The 14,063-nt window shown below is 36.8% G+C and overlaps 1 long non-coding RNA gene across 2 annotated transcripts; it reads left to right on the top strand.

Moving 5' to 3' along the window:
* Positions 1–1,699: 1,699 nt before the first annotated feature.
* LOC119980278 lies at positions 1,700–4,328 on the top strand. Of its 2 annotated transcripts, none has more exons than XR_005463838.1 (4): positions 1,700–1,783; positions 2,065–2,122; positions 2,773–2,910; positions 4,192–4,328. It is a non-coding gene; the product is annotated as an uncharacterized LOC119980278 (long non-coding RNA). The 2 variants fall into 2 exon arrangements; XR_005463839.1 differs by lacking the exon at positions 1,700–1,783 and adding an exon at positions 1,838–1,887.
* Positions 4,329–14,063: the final 9,735 nt, after the last annotated feature.

Genomic DNA, 14,063 nt, shown 5'->3' with positions numbered 1-14,063 from the left:
TCAAAGCGGATGGTATGTGGGAGGCAGCTCAGAAAAGGAACCACGTGGATTTGAGTTTCTCAAAGCTTAGTGATCGAGACCCTTTTCTTTGCGTTATTCAATAAGATTTCTCGAAGTTTGCTAAGTTTTATGATAAGGAGTTCCTGAAGCGCAGCACAACTGGGAAGAGGTGATGTAGAAACCAACACCCTTGAGTTTAGGTACGAAATAATTTGACATTTATTGATAAGTTAAATTATGTTTGATCAAGTATGCTGTTGAGACAAATTCAAAGGGTTTGCTTCTAATGGGTTTGAACAATTTTGCTGATAAAATTGAGGAGGAATTGTAGCGACTTACTAAAGGTTAGGATATGAAGTTTGCCTAGCGAATTCTGGAAATTCTTTACGGAGAAGAAAGGGTGGAAGAACTCTTGCCAGTGGCTGTAATGTTGGCAATCGATTCCTTCGGTGAGTTCTTCGAAGATTATGGTATGTTCCTGTTTCTTTACTTGATGTTTCAACAAAAAACAATTACAGCTTTGTCATTGTACGTTTTGTCATGTTTTTAGAGAGCATTGATTCGTTATTGTGAAATATTTTGTCGTCAGAAGCAAATAGTATATTCCACATGTTTCTATAAAAGAACCAAGTTTTGTTTATTAATTTTATCTGGGTGTGGATTTTTGCACGCAGTGTAAGCTCCTTGCCCTTGCAGGCAGTTCTAATATTTAGGGCATATGGAAGATGATGGTTCCTTATTGAAATTTTACAACTCAGTAATGGATTTCACTGGTATACTTGATGCACAAAACAAGATGCCTTAGGTTTGCACAAAGTAAAGTTACCTAAGTGATGGGTCCTTTTATCCAGAAACTGTCCTTTGGCTATTTTGGCGCACTGATTGTATATGTACATGTGTGTTATTCACATTAGTGCATTATCACATACTATTGCATTGTGACGTTAGACATGGTGTATTTGTCTAATAACCATAGTAAGAGTCACAAAGTTCATGTTAATATTTTTGAGGGTTAGACAGTTGTACTATCTGTTATTTTTCGAGATTTTATATAGTTTTCATGTTACAAGTTTGGAGAGGCAATTAAAAAAACAAAAAAAAAAAAAGTAAAAGTCGTTTCGTGTTCTACGGACCCGTTGTCTGCTTTCTGTCCCCGACTGAATTTGCAAGGTTTGAGAGAAGCTCAATCTCTGATTTCGCTCCACCAAAATTCCCCCTTTAATTTCTGGCCCACTCGCACCTTTGGATCTAAAAGGCGGAATCGCCACTTGACTTGCTTTGTCTGAATGATTTTTCGACATAGACCTAGATTGACTCGACCAAAGACCACAATGTTCTTGTGGCCGAGCATGAGGCATAAGTGAGGAAGAAGGCTTGACTTGCTTTGTCTGAATGATTTTTCGACATAGACCTAGATTGACTCGACCAAAGACCACAATGTTCTTGTGGCCGAGCATGAGGCATAAGTGAGGAAGAAGGCTTGCAACAGCAGAGCACACAGCCGGAGAGAGGATGATCTGGTGGAGCTCAGTTAGAACATGCTCAAGAAGCGCCGCGAGGGACTCCTCCACCCGTCCCATCAGCAATTCCTAGATGCCTCACAAAATGCCGCAGCCATGGAGAAAAAAAGGTGCCCATTTGATTTTGTGTGCATGCTCTCTCTATATTGGAGTTTTGTTGTGATTAATGGGTTTTCTCGGATTCGTTGCTGGGCGTGATCAGAACGTTGATTTGCAAATGGAATATTGGTCTTGAGGGCAATCTGGAATCTTGAGTTAATTAGGTACTGTACTAAGTACACTCTATTTGAATGATATGATTTTGATCAATCTGCGTTGGGTAAGCAAGACATGGGAATTTATATCACCAATTACCAATTTTCTAAGGGTATGATTTTGATTCATCTCTCTGTTAGTATTAGCGTACCTTATGAATGGCATTCATCCTTAATTTTATTAAACTAATGTATCATTCCACTTTCTTCTGATTCATCAATCCGCACATTTTTTTTGGTCTGATTTTGTAATACTGGCTTATTGTAGTCTGTGTGCTTTGTCTCTGTAGGAACGGGAGCAATTATCATGAAGTCTATTGAACTTGATTATTGTGGATCTTCTTAATGGTATGGAACGTTCCACTTATGGTTTATGATATACAAACATACACTTCTTTCATTATTTTCTACACCGTAATTGAAATATAAGACCTTAAGGTTAAATTGTATAAGATATCTATAGTAATATAACTCAATCTCTTCATGTTTTTGCTAAGGTTTGATTAACTGTTTCACTGTGCTCTTAAGCATCAGTTTAGTGGGAGAATAGCTTTGTAATCAATTAAAAAGAGATAAATAAATATTTTATAGGAGATGCCTTCAATAATATTTTAGAGATACATTAAGGTGAAGGTACTTCTTTCTTTGACTGTAGGAATTGCAATAATCTGATAATACTATTGATTCTATACCATGAGCACAATTGAGATGCTTGAAGCAGGGCAAAACTACAAACAATATTAATTCATTGTTAGTGAAGAGGGGGGTTCTTCGATGATCAGCAAATGGCTCTAGCTCCTAAATCCTTTAAATTGTACGAACATAATATGACATGTTCTCCCAATATTCATGTCGTGCTTATATTTTTCATTGTTAGATAATCAATATTTTCGAGGAAATGACTTCAAAATGATTGTGGAGATGCATTAAAGTGAAAGTACTCCACTCTGACTGTATAAATTGCAATAATCTGATAATACTATTGATTATGTACCAAGAGCGCAATTGAGATGTTTGAAGCACAGCTGAGAGAAACTACAAGCAATTTGGATTCATCGTCAGCGGAGAAGGGGTTCTTTGGTGATTAATAAATGGCTCTATCTCCTGAATCTCTTAAACTGTAAGAATATAATACGGTATGTTCTCCCAATATTCATGCAATACTTATATATTTTCATTGTTAGATTATTTATGTTTGATGAATGGGCATATACTTGCTCATACTAAGAAGAAAAGGCTAATTTACTGGTGGCTACCTTCATATAGAATATTTTTTAAAAAAAAAAATGAATTTATGGGGGACAGCAAGAGGTAAGTTACAGATCTATGATACCGTTAATTAAATTTAACGAGGAATGGTGTTATAAACTAATGCTATATGTTTGGGCAGTTTTAGATTATGCTGTTATATTCATTGGTTTTCTAATAATCAACAAATGCCATCGCTTTGGGAGATTATGTTGTTATATCAATGCTCTAATGAGTGTTGTTGATATTATTTTTACAGCTGGCTTACTAAAACTCTCAGTTGTTCCTACATGGACTCTCCACTCTTTCTTATTTCTATTTCGAACACTCACGTTGTCTCCATTACAACATCTCCAGAGGCAATTAAAAAAGTTTAATGTTCTACGGACCTGTTGTCTACTTGCTGTTCCCGACTGAATTTGCAAGGTTTGAGAGAAGCTCAATCTCTTATTTCTATCACCTCTCATCTCTGAATCTGGTGGTGTCAGTTTTTCATTAATTTTATGCTAATTATATATCCAGGCACTAAAATAGACGCATCTTGCTCTTACCATTGCCCATCTCTTACAGCCTGTTAGGAGTTTTGTAGGTTAGTATGGCATGCCCCACTGAAGGAGAGTGGTTACATAATGTTTAAGAGTCTTGATCAAAGAGTTAAGAAATAACCACAACATATTTATCTCTAATCATTTTTTTATTGCAAATAGTAATCTTCCTTAGGGAGCCAAGCCATTGTTGTGGCTTATCAATTGCGTATAAATTAAGTTCTACTCCAGTATGCAAAAGATTTTCAGTATTTTGATAATTGAAGTCATTAGTATGATTAGATAGTCAAGAGCTATGTAAATGACTTAGCGGAAATGAGCTTTGTGGGGCGTGTGTTCTCCTCCATTCCCCTTTTCTTACCTGTAAAAAGGAACAATAGGAATGTAAGGGTTAACCTATAGTCAATTGGTAAAGTTCCTTCACTGCAGTCATGGGATCATAGGTTCAAATCTAGGAAATACATCTTTGCAATGTCTATCTTTTAATGAGTTCTATAAATTAGAAGCATCTCTTTTTAAACCATCGTTGTTTTATTATTTAACCATGTGTAGGCTGCACTTGGTAATGTTTCAACTTTTATGGCTATTCTCAATGATAAAATGCTCTTTTCCTCTTGATTGCAGGAGCTATACCACAAGTTGCAGATTGATGACATTGAATACATGCCAATCTATCAAGAATTTATGACAAAATTCTTCAATTCGGTTTTTGGATCACTATCGCTGCCTAATTACCTTCTTGGGACTAACTATATAAGAGCTTTGGAGGAAAATATGAAGGTGTTTTTTCATGTCTATCATGGAATACTTATGGTATGTATATCAAGTGTGTGCCAAAAGTTCATTGTGCTATACAGGTAAGGAAAAATGTTGTTGATTTGTCAAGGCAATTGGCACAAGAGAGGAGAGCATCTAAATAAAATCCCATGTGCATGCTTGGTCGGCTAATGAAAGACGAGGAAAACATTGCTGGCCTTTGAACAACATGAAAAGGAGTTGTAAGTTCATAGTTAAATATGTCTAGCTATGGAAAGTAGCATTTCATGGCACCTCTCCATGATGGATTCACAGCTGCTAATTAATTTTCATTAATTTTATGCTAATTATATATCCAGGCACTAAAATAGATGCATCTTGCTCTTGCTCTTGCCATTGTCTATCTTTTACGGCCTGTTAGGAGTTTTGTAAGTTAGTATGGCATGCCCCATTGAATGAGAGTGGACATAATGTTTAAGAGTCTTGATCAAAGATTTAAGGAGTAACCACAACCACAACCACATATTTAGATGAACAATGCAAATTTTTTCTAATTATGAAAATTAATATATTGTAAATACATTTTAATTAGTTTGATATAATTTCTCATAATAATTATTAAATCAATTTGAAAATCAAAATAATATCTCTGCATCACAGTATGTAAAACTTGAACAACGAAATTGAAACAAGTAACATATGAATGCAACAGTTCAAAAAATATCAATTAAACAAAAAAAACCCGCGCTATGCGCGGGATTTCGACTAGTGTTGGAATATAGTGGAAGACAATGCATGACATCACGTCCCGCAATACCCGACAATGATCGTTGCACATTTTCCTATTTATTACCATCATTTTTCTCTTTATGAGTCTTCATGACTACTGTGTCTGTAACGGAAATTAATAGAATATCATAATCTCTCAACTTTTACTGTCTTTCATCTCCGTTAGAACTTATTCCTTAGTTTCTATTTCTGTAATATCTCAATTCATTACAACAAATGAACACAACTAAGATTTTCATATTGATCAGGGGCGGCCCTAGGCCTGGGCAAGCTGAGCCCTTTCCCAGGGCCTCCAATTTTTTAGAGCCCCCAAATTTTGAAAATTTTTAGTTAGGATAGCTTATTTTAAAACCAACTCCAACCTATATTAAAGGTCATAAATATTACTTATAAAGCCCATAAAGAAAAAGAATTAAGAGTTAAAACAAACTAATAAAAGTGTGAGGGGCCCAACCCAATTAGAATGTAAGAAAGACCACTTTAGGTTTTAGCCCATTAGAAGTTAGACCAGCCCATAAAGAAATTAAGAAAAAAATCAAAATTCTCTTCTCCATCCATCGCATCTCATCATTCTCGGATTCTCCTCTCAATACTCTCCCCCCTTCTATGATCTCTACAGGCTACAACAACTCTATCCTCTCTTATATCTACCTTCTTTTATCTCTTCTTGTGTTTGTTAACTTTATTTTTCCATTTCAAGAGCTGGGTTGCAGCCTTGCAGGTATTGTTTAACCTTTCAAATTTTCAATTTTCTTGGGGTTTTTTTTGTTTATCACTTTATCTTCATGATTTCTTTTCCCAATTTTCGTAATAGTTAATCTTTTGTAGATTATTATTAAAATCTAAATATTATATGAATACATGGTGTTGGTGTATTGATAATTTGGTGATTTGGTGAGTGATGTCGTGCTTGGTGAGAAGGCTTAAGGGTGATATGCCAACTTCTCCCAATTTTGGATTTATTTTGGACTTTGCTCCTTCTGCTCTCAACCTCAGATCTTATCAAGTGTATTCTATTCTGATTTCAGTTTTGGCAATCTCTTGTGTGGTGTATTTGTTGCTCTTGCTTCCTGCCATTTGTTTGTTGCATTTTTCTTGTATTGTTATTGAGATTTTTGATCATAATGGTGCCTAGAAAATACAAGTTAGGTTATAAAAAAAGAAAACATTTGCACTAAACTTAAGAATTTTTTGAAGTGTGACACTTTTTATGATATTGATGGAAGAGATTTAGCTTTTGAATTAAAAGTTTTGTGTAACATTTTACCTAAAGAAATAAAAAAACCTACTGAAATACTAAATCATTTGTAAACAATGGGTGGTGGTTTTCCAAATGCATGGATTGCATATAGAATATTGTTAACTATTCAAATAACGGTAGCCTCCGTAGAGAGAAGTTTTTCAAAGTTAAAGTTCATAAAATCATATCTTCGGTCCACCATGTCGCAAAAAAGGTTCAATGGGTTAGCTATATTGTCTATTGAAAATGGTTTTGCGGAAAAAGTTGATTATACTAACATAATTCATGATTGTGCATCTCAAAATGCTAGAAAAGTGATATTTAAGTAATATTTTGTAAGAGTTAGACTTTTAAAAACTATATGATAATAACGGGAAAAAAATTAAGGGGCCCCGTTTTTAGAGTTTTCCCAAGGCCCCCATAAACTCAGGTACGCCACTGATATTAATAATACCGTATTTAAGTTACCAATCCGAACAGGACACGTGGCAATACGAAACAGAGTAGGAAGGATTCTCATCTTTTGAACGTCATATTTCTCCTCGTGTAAGCAAATATTAGGAGGAGGTTAGCTCATCTCAGGACCGAGATGAACAACTCCTCAGAAATACCCCGTTAGCCGTCAATGGAGCAAAGCAACTCCTACATGAAGACTCCAACTTGTAGGGTGTAAAATACACCTACTTTTATGGGCTTAAAATTACTATTTTTCTATGATATTTAGTGCAAAAATACTGCCCATATTGTTACTTTTATGAACAGGTATTACTGGAGGATAAAGCTGGCATTGGACTGGATTTGTGACCTGTTTGGCAACTTGTTGCGACCGCAGATCGCGGGAATCAGACTTGTGTGATTAAGTTGCTGACGTGGCAAGGATAGATGGGCCAGTTTAGGGCTTGCTAAAGACTATATAAGGCGTGTTAAGCTGAGACAAAAGGGACTCTCTTTCGGTGCGCAGCTGAAGACTTAATATTGAAGAGAGGGCGGCGGCAAGAAGGAGAAGAAGCAATATCAAGCTGGGCATATCAATTTCTTCAGCAGATTTCAGCAAACTTCAACTTTTCATTGATTTGAACATTGTCTATGAGTATTTATACTGTTTTAATTATGAGCATGTGTAGCTAAACTCTTTTCTAGCTAGGGTTTGGTAATTCTTCTACCATAAACCTTGTGCACGGATTTAATTGACAATCAGACTAAGTTTAATTCTTTGTTCTCGGGGTTGATTGCTTATTTTCTATTGTTGTGCATGCCTGATCAACATCATAATTTTAGGAATTGTTAGTTAAACATATTCGGCTGACCATGACCCGGTGTTTGACGAAGTAACAAGAACTTGCGTAAGATCCAAGTTTTGGGAACATAGGACATAATTGATTGGGTAATAGACCATTATCCTAGATTGTGCAACTGTCGATTTCCTAGTGCTTATGCTTGTCTTAGGAAACTCTTAGGATAGACCAACCAAGACTCCTTTGATAAGAAAAGATCTTGCAACTGGACCAAAGTCAGGATCGTTGTTTAGGGAAATCTAATTGACTGCAGCTGGACCAAGGCCTTTCAATTGACATTGTTAGACTTTTAAATTGTGTGATTGCATATTAATCTGTGTGCACAGGTGGAGGTAGTTGGCAAGCCAAACCCAAGCTAGTTTTTCATCCATTGATATTTAGTTTAATTTTATTGCTAGATTAATATTAGAAGCATCTGAATTTAATTTACACTATTGTTGGTAGTTATAGTTGGTAATTAATACAGTTCTCGTGGATTCGACCCCTTTCACTATTATACTGTCAGTTGGCACGTACACTTGCGATTGGGATAAACCCGTCGGTATTGAGTTGCAAGTATTTCTTGCAATAAAAAGTATCGAACAAGTTTTTGGCGCCGTTGCCGGGGACTGTTAAGTTTATTATCGGTTGTTTCTTAAGGTAATAGTGTGTATTTATTTATTTCTTTAGTTTCTTTTTACTACTGAAACTTACCTCAAAAAAAAAAAATCGTGTGCAGATACAAAATTGTCTCTTAAGAGAAGCATGGCTGAAGATCCACTTAATCGGGCAATTCAAATTGCTGGTGGTGCTGGGAATGTTGAGGGTAATGTGCGTATACCCATGATGAACAGATATATCCCGCAGAACATTGCCCAGCCATCATGTATTACATATCAACCTACAGGAGCAGCTAATATCAGCTTATCACCTCAATTGCTGAACTCTGTACCACATTATGAGGGGCGATTTGATGTAGATCCACATCAACATCTGAAGGATTTTACCGATCTTTGTCGAACTCAACACATGACAGGGATGTCTACTGATAATATGAAACTGGTACTCTTCCCCTTCACTCTTAGAGGAGGAGCCAAGATGTGGTACAACTCTATTGCAGCAGGTACTATTGGCACATGGGAGCAGATGGCAACTAAGTTCTTAAGGGAATTTTTTCCAGCTTATAGAACCAAGCAGCTGGTGCGAGAAATTCAAAATTTTCAGCAAAAAGATGGTGATTTATTCTATGAGGCTTGGAAAGATTTCAAGAGCCGCCTAACTCGTTGCCCAACTCATAATCTACATAAGGATGATGTTGTGTTGCACTTCTATGAAGGGTTGAATGAAATTAATAGGATGAAGGTTGATTCAGCTTGTAACGGAGTGTTGATGCGGAAAAGTAGTGAGGAAGCGATGGAGCTATTCGAAGAATTGAGTGAAGACTCGCAACAATTTTCTACACGGGGTAGGAGCTCAACAAGGAAGCAAGGCATGTACGAAGTAAGTGCTGATACTATGGTACAAGCTGAGATGGGAAATATCAATCGAAAAATTGACATGATTGTTGAAGCCATGAAGGGAATGAATATGAAAACTTCGGTGCCAACAAGGCCAGTTATTGTGTGTGCTATTTGTTCAAATAATGATCATGTGACTGAAGCCTGTCCATTGACTTTTATGATGGACCAAGAACAAGCCAATTACTTGGGGCAAGGAAATTTCAACATGAGAAATCAGGCTTATCCTTGGCATAATCACCCAAATTTCTCATGGAGGAATTAACAAAATATGGCTGAAACAGTAGCTCCTGCACAGCAACCAGCAAGGAGGAGTGACTTGGAGACCACAATGATGCATTTCATGCAACAAACAACTCAAGCCATTCAAAAATTAGAGACCCAAGTGGGACAAATGGCTAAGGAGATGAGTGAGAGGAAGAAGGGAGAATTACCTTCACAGCCCTTGAATAACCCAGCTAGGCAACCAGAGCAATTGAAAGCTGTAACAACTCTCCGAAGTGGCAAGCAAATCAACAAAACAGAGCAGCTACGAACAGAGTTTACAAATTGCAGTAAAGCTACAGACAGGGTACAAACAGGTCGCAAAACTGCACCAGTGGAGACACAGGAATGGGAAAGAGATCCTCCACCTTTTCCGCAAAGGTTTGCCAAAAAGAAAACAGATTCTAAAGCATTAGATATTTTTGAGAAATTACGTAAGGCGGAAATTAATATTCCATTGCTTGATGCTATTAAACAAATTCCTTCTTACGCTAAATTTCTTAAAGAACGTTGTACTCAAAAGAGAAAATTTGCTGCTCATGAAAAAATTGCTTTGAAAGAAGAGGTTAGTGCTGTGTTGTTAAATAAACTCCCACCAAAACTTAAAGATCCTGGTAATTTTACCATACCATGTAAAGTGGGAAATCAATTTTTTGAAAAGGCACTATTAGACTTAGGAGCAAGCATTAATTTGTTACCTTACTCTGTCTATGAAAAACTTGGGTTGGGAGAGCTCCAAGAGACCTCTATAATTTTGCAATTGGCCGATCGTAGTGTCAAAAGACCTAAAGGGATTTTAGAGGATGTTTTGGTAACTGTGAATGATTTAATCTTGCCTGCTGATTTTGCTGTGTTGGATATGGAGGATAGTTATAGTCCTAGATGCTCATCTTTACCTATCATACTTGGACGACCTTTTATGGTTACTGCTGACATGAATATTAATGTGAGAAAAGGGACTGTAACTATGCAAGTGACTGATAAAAAATTGGAATTTCGAGTGTTTGATGCTCTCAAATCTCATGATGATCATAGTGATTGTTTTAATGGTGATACTATACATGATCTTGTGAGTGAGGTGTTTCAGGTTACTAGTATTGATCCAGTTGAAGCAGTGGTGGCGCATGGTTTGAATGAGAAAACAATTTCTGAAGGAATTTTGGAGAATGATGACCGAATAGAGGAGGCCATCCAAGCATTCCAATCGGACCGGCCTGATGGTGGTAAGATTACTCCTCCTTTTGAGCAACTGACGCCTACTAATACATCTTTTGTTCCTTCAACAGTTAAAGCACCTAATTTGGAGCTGAAGCAGTTACCTAGTCACTTAAAGTACATCTATTTGGGTGATAACAACACTGTACCGGTGATAGTAGCTGCGAGTCTAAGCTTGGGGGAGGAAGAAAAGTTGATCCAAATTTTGAGGAAGCATAAGACAGCTCTTGGGTGGACCATCGCTGATATAAAGGGGATTAGCACAACTAGGTGTATGCACCAGATTTTTTTGGAGAATGATGCAAAGCCCACTAGAGAGGCACAAAGGCGATCGAATCTGCATATGAAAGATGTTATCAAAGCTGGAGATAAGCGTCGCTTGCAACTAAACGAGCTTGAAGAATTGCAGCATGAAGCCTATGATGATGCAAAGTTATATAAGGAGCGAGCCAAGAGGTACTATGACAAGAAGCTTGTGCGGAAAAATTTTTTTATTGGGCAGAAGGTGCTGGTGTACAACTCTCGGTTGAAATTTTTTTCGGGCAAGCTAAAATCAAAGTGGCATGGCCCATATGTGATACAAGCTGTGTTCCCTCATGGTGTATTAGAGTTAAAACACCAAGATTCTGATCAAACATTCAAGGTTAATGGCCATCGAGTGAAGCCTTATTGGGAGAATGTACAAGTTCCCATGGATGAAGTGGTATTCCTCCATGCTATTCATCTCTGACAGAGTCCAAGACTATGTCCGGCTGAAGACAATAAATTTAGCACTTCATGGGAGGTAACCCATGTGGAAGAGGAGCACCATTTTGACAAGTAAATCAGCTAAGTCTCTCTTCCTTTTCCTTCACTTCATTTTGTTATTTATTTTCGTCATCACAAATTGTCGTTTTGTTCTTTCTTTTTAAACATTGAGGACAATGTCAACTTCAAGTTTGGGGGAGAGGGAATTTGCTTTTGCCAAAAATTTTCCGAAAGTTTTTGAAAAAGTTTTTGAAATTGTTTTGAGAAGAGAATTGGCATACTTGTGCTTAATTGTTATGAAGTGCTTTTGAGACTGATGGTGTGATTATTTGCATAATCTTTTGCAATGAATGTCTACTTAGTTTACACATTATTTGCATCACCAATTAACTTGTGAGGAGCCTTCAGAAAATTTTGTGTGCTATGAATTTCATGACTGTGTATAGCTAGAACTTGCATTAGACCATCTGAAGTAAATACTATGTTTTTGTTCTTTGAAAGTGATGAAGGCATTCTTTGTCAATTTTGGCCTACCTTGGACCTTACCTCTGTTCCCATTCCTTTGATTGCATATTATTCTCTTGCAATAAACCTTCCCATCTTTTTGATGTGTTATGCATGTTTCATAAGTCATAAAAATAGAATTCATCATGAGACTATCGTTTGGAAGGTGATTGATAAGATGAGGAGGAGTTTAAGTGTGGTGTTTGAAAGAAGACAGTTCTGAATATTAAAAGATGTGTATAACAGAGTTCTGGGGAATTTGCAACCTGTTTGTAACCTAAGTGCTACCTGAAGCTCACACAAAAATTGGAGACTCAAATCTGAAGCAGCCAGTTCAAAAAAAAAAAAAAAAAGAAAAAAAAGAAAGAGAGAAGCTGAAGTCTCTCAAGAAAAAAATTCTAATAAGGTTTGCTCATGATTCAAGATCTATCTATGGTTACCAGAGGTTGAAAGCAGCAGAGATTTGAAGCTCAACAGAGGGAGATGTTTGATTTGATTCGTGACAGGACCTCCTTACTCTGATTTTATTTGGTTGATATGTTGATGATCTGATTAGTTTTGGTGATACTCTGACTTGTTAGTTTGGAGGAGTGGAAGCTCTTGTTATTCTATTATGTTGGTTGGTTAGATGGAGTTAGGATTAGTCTTATGATGGATGCCTATTTTTGAGACTCTATGGTATATGGCATGATCATCACATGTTTTGTTTGAACCGTACCTTTATCTAGCCTATGCTATTCCTTGAAGTTTATCCTTGTTACATTGAACTTACTTGTGATTGGATTATGATGACTTTAGTTTGAATCCAATTTATATTTATTTTGTGCATCTTTGAGCCGTCCTTAGCCAAATTTCTTGCTCCCAATAAAGTCCTTCTGATTCATTGAATGAGAATTTTAGTGTGAAGTAAGGTTGGTGGACATGCAAGCATATGGCTGCAGGTTATGAGTTCATACGAGAGTAAACACCACCCTTATACACTTGAGTGAAAATTTTCTTCTATATATTATGTGTGTACCTTGGTGAGGGTGTGCGAAAATAATTATGTAGACTAAAGTGGTTGTGAGCATAGTTGAGGCGGTGCAACTTTCTACCGGATGTCAAGATTGCATTGAAATAATGAGATAGTACTTGTGCTGCCAATTCTTGATTGCAGATTTTCAACTGATGCTTAAATGGTTTAAATTTTTTCTTGTTTGCTTGCTTGAGGACAAGCAAGGTTGAAGTTTGGGGGATTTTGTAGGGTGTAAAATACACCTACTTTTATGGGCTTAAAATTACTATTTTTCTATGATATTTAGTGCAAAAATACTGCCCATATTGTTACTTTTATGAACAGGTATTACTGGAGGATAAAGCTGGCATTGGACTGGATTTGTGACCTGTTTGGCAACTTGTTGCGACCGCAGATCGCGGGAATCAGACTTGTGTGATTAAGTTGCTGACGTGGAAAGGATAGATGGGCCAGTTTAGGGTTTGCTAAAGACTATATAAGGCGTGTTAAGCTGAGACAAAAGGGACTCTCTTTCGGTGCGCAGCTGAAGACTTAATATTGAAGAGAGGGCGGCGGCAAGAAGGAGAAGAAGCAATATCAAGCTGGGCATATCAATTTCTTCAGCAGATTTCAGCAAACTTCAACTTTTCATTGATTTGAACATTGTCTATGAGTATTTATACTGTTTTAATTATGAGCATGTGTAGCTAAACTCTTTTCTAGCTAGGGTTTGGTAATTCTTCTACCATAAACCTTGTGCACGGATTTAATTGACAATCAGACTAAGTTTAATTCTTTGTTCTCGAGGTTGATTGCTTATTTTCTATTGTTGTGCATGCCTGATCAACATCATAATTTTAGGAATTGTTAGTTAAACATATTCGGCTGACCATGACCCGGTGTTTGACGAAGTAACAAGAACTTGCGTAAGATCCAAGTTTTGGGAACATAGGACATAATTGATTGGGTAATAGACCATTATCCTAGATTGTGCAACTGTCGATTCCTAGTGCTTATGCTTGTCTTAGGAAACTCTTAGGATAGACCAACCAAGACTCCTTTGATAAGAAAAGATCTTGCAACTGGACCAAAGTCAGGATCGTTGTTTAGGGAAATCTAATTGACTGCAGCTGAACCAAGGCCTTTCAATTGACATTGTTAGACTTTTAAATTGTGTGATTGCATATTAATCTGTG

The sequence above is a fragment of the Tripterygium wilfordii genome, chromosome 16 (assembly GCF_013401445.1).
Source record: "Tripterygium wilfordii isolate XIE 37 chromosome 16, ASM1340144v1, whole genome shotgun sequence".
Lineage (NCBI taxonomy): Eukaryota > Viridiplantae > Streptophyta > Magnoliopsida > Celastrales > Celastraceae > Tripterygium > Tripterygium wilfordii.
Note: the sequence above shows the minus strand (reverse complement) of the source record. Positions and strands in the feature narration are given on the sequence as shown.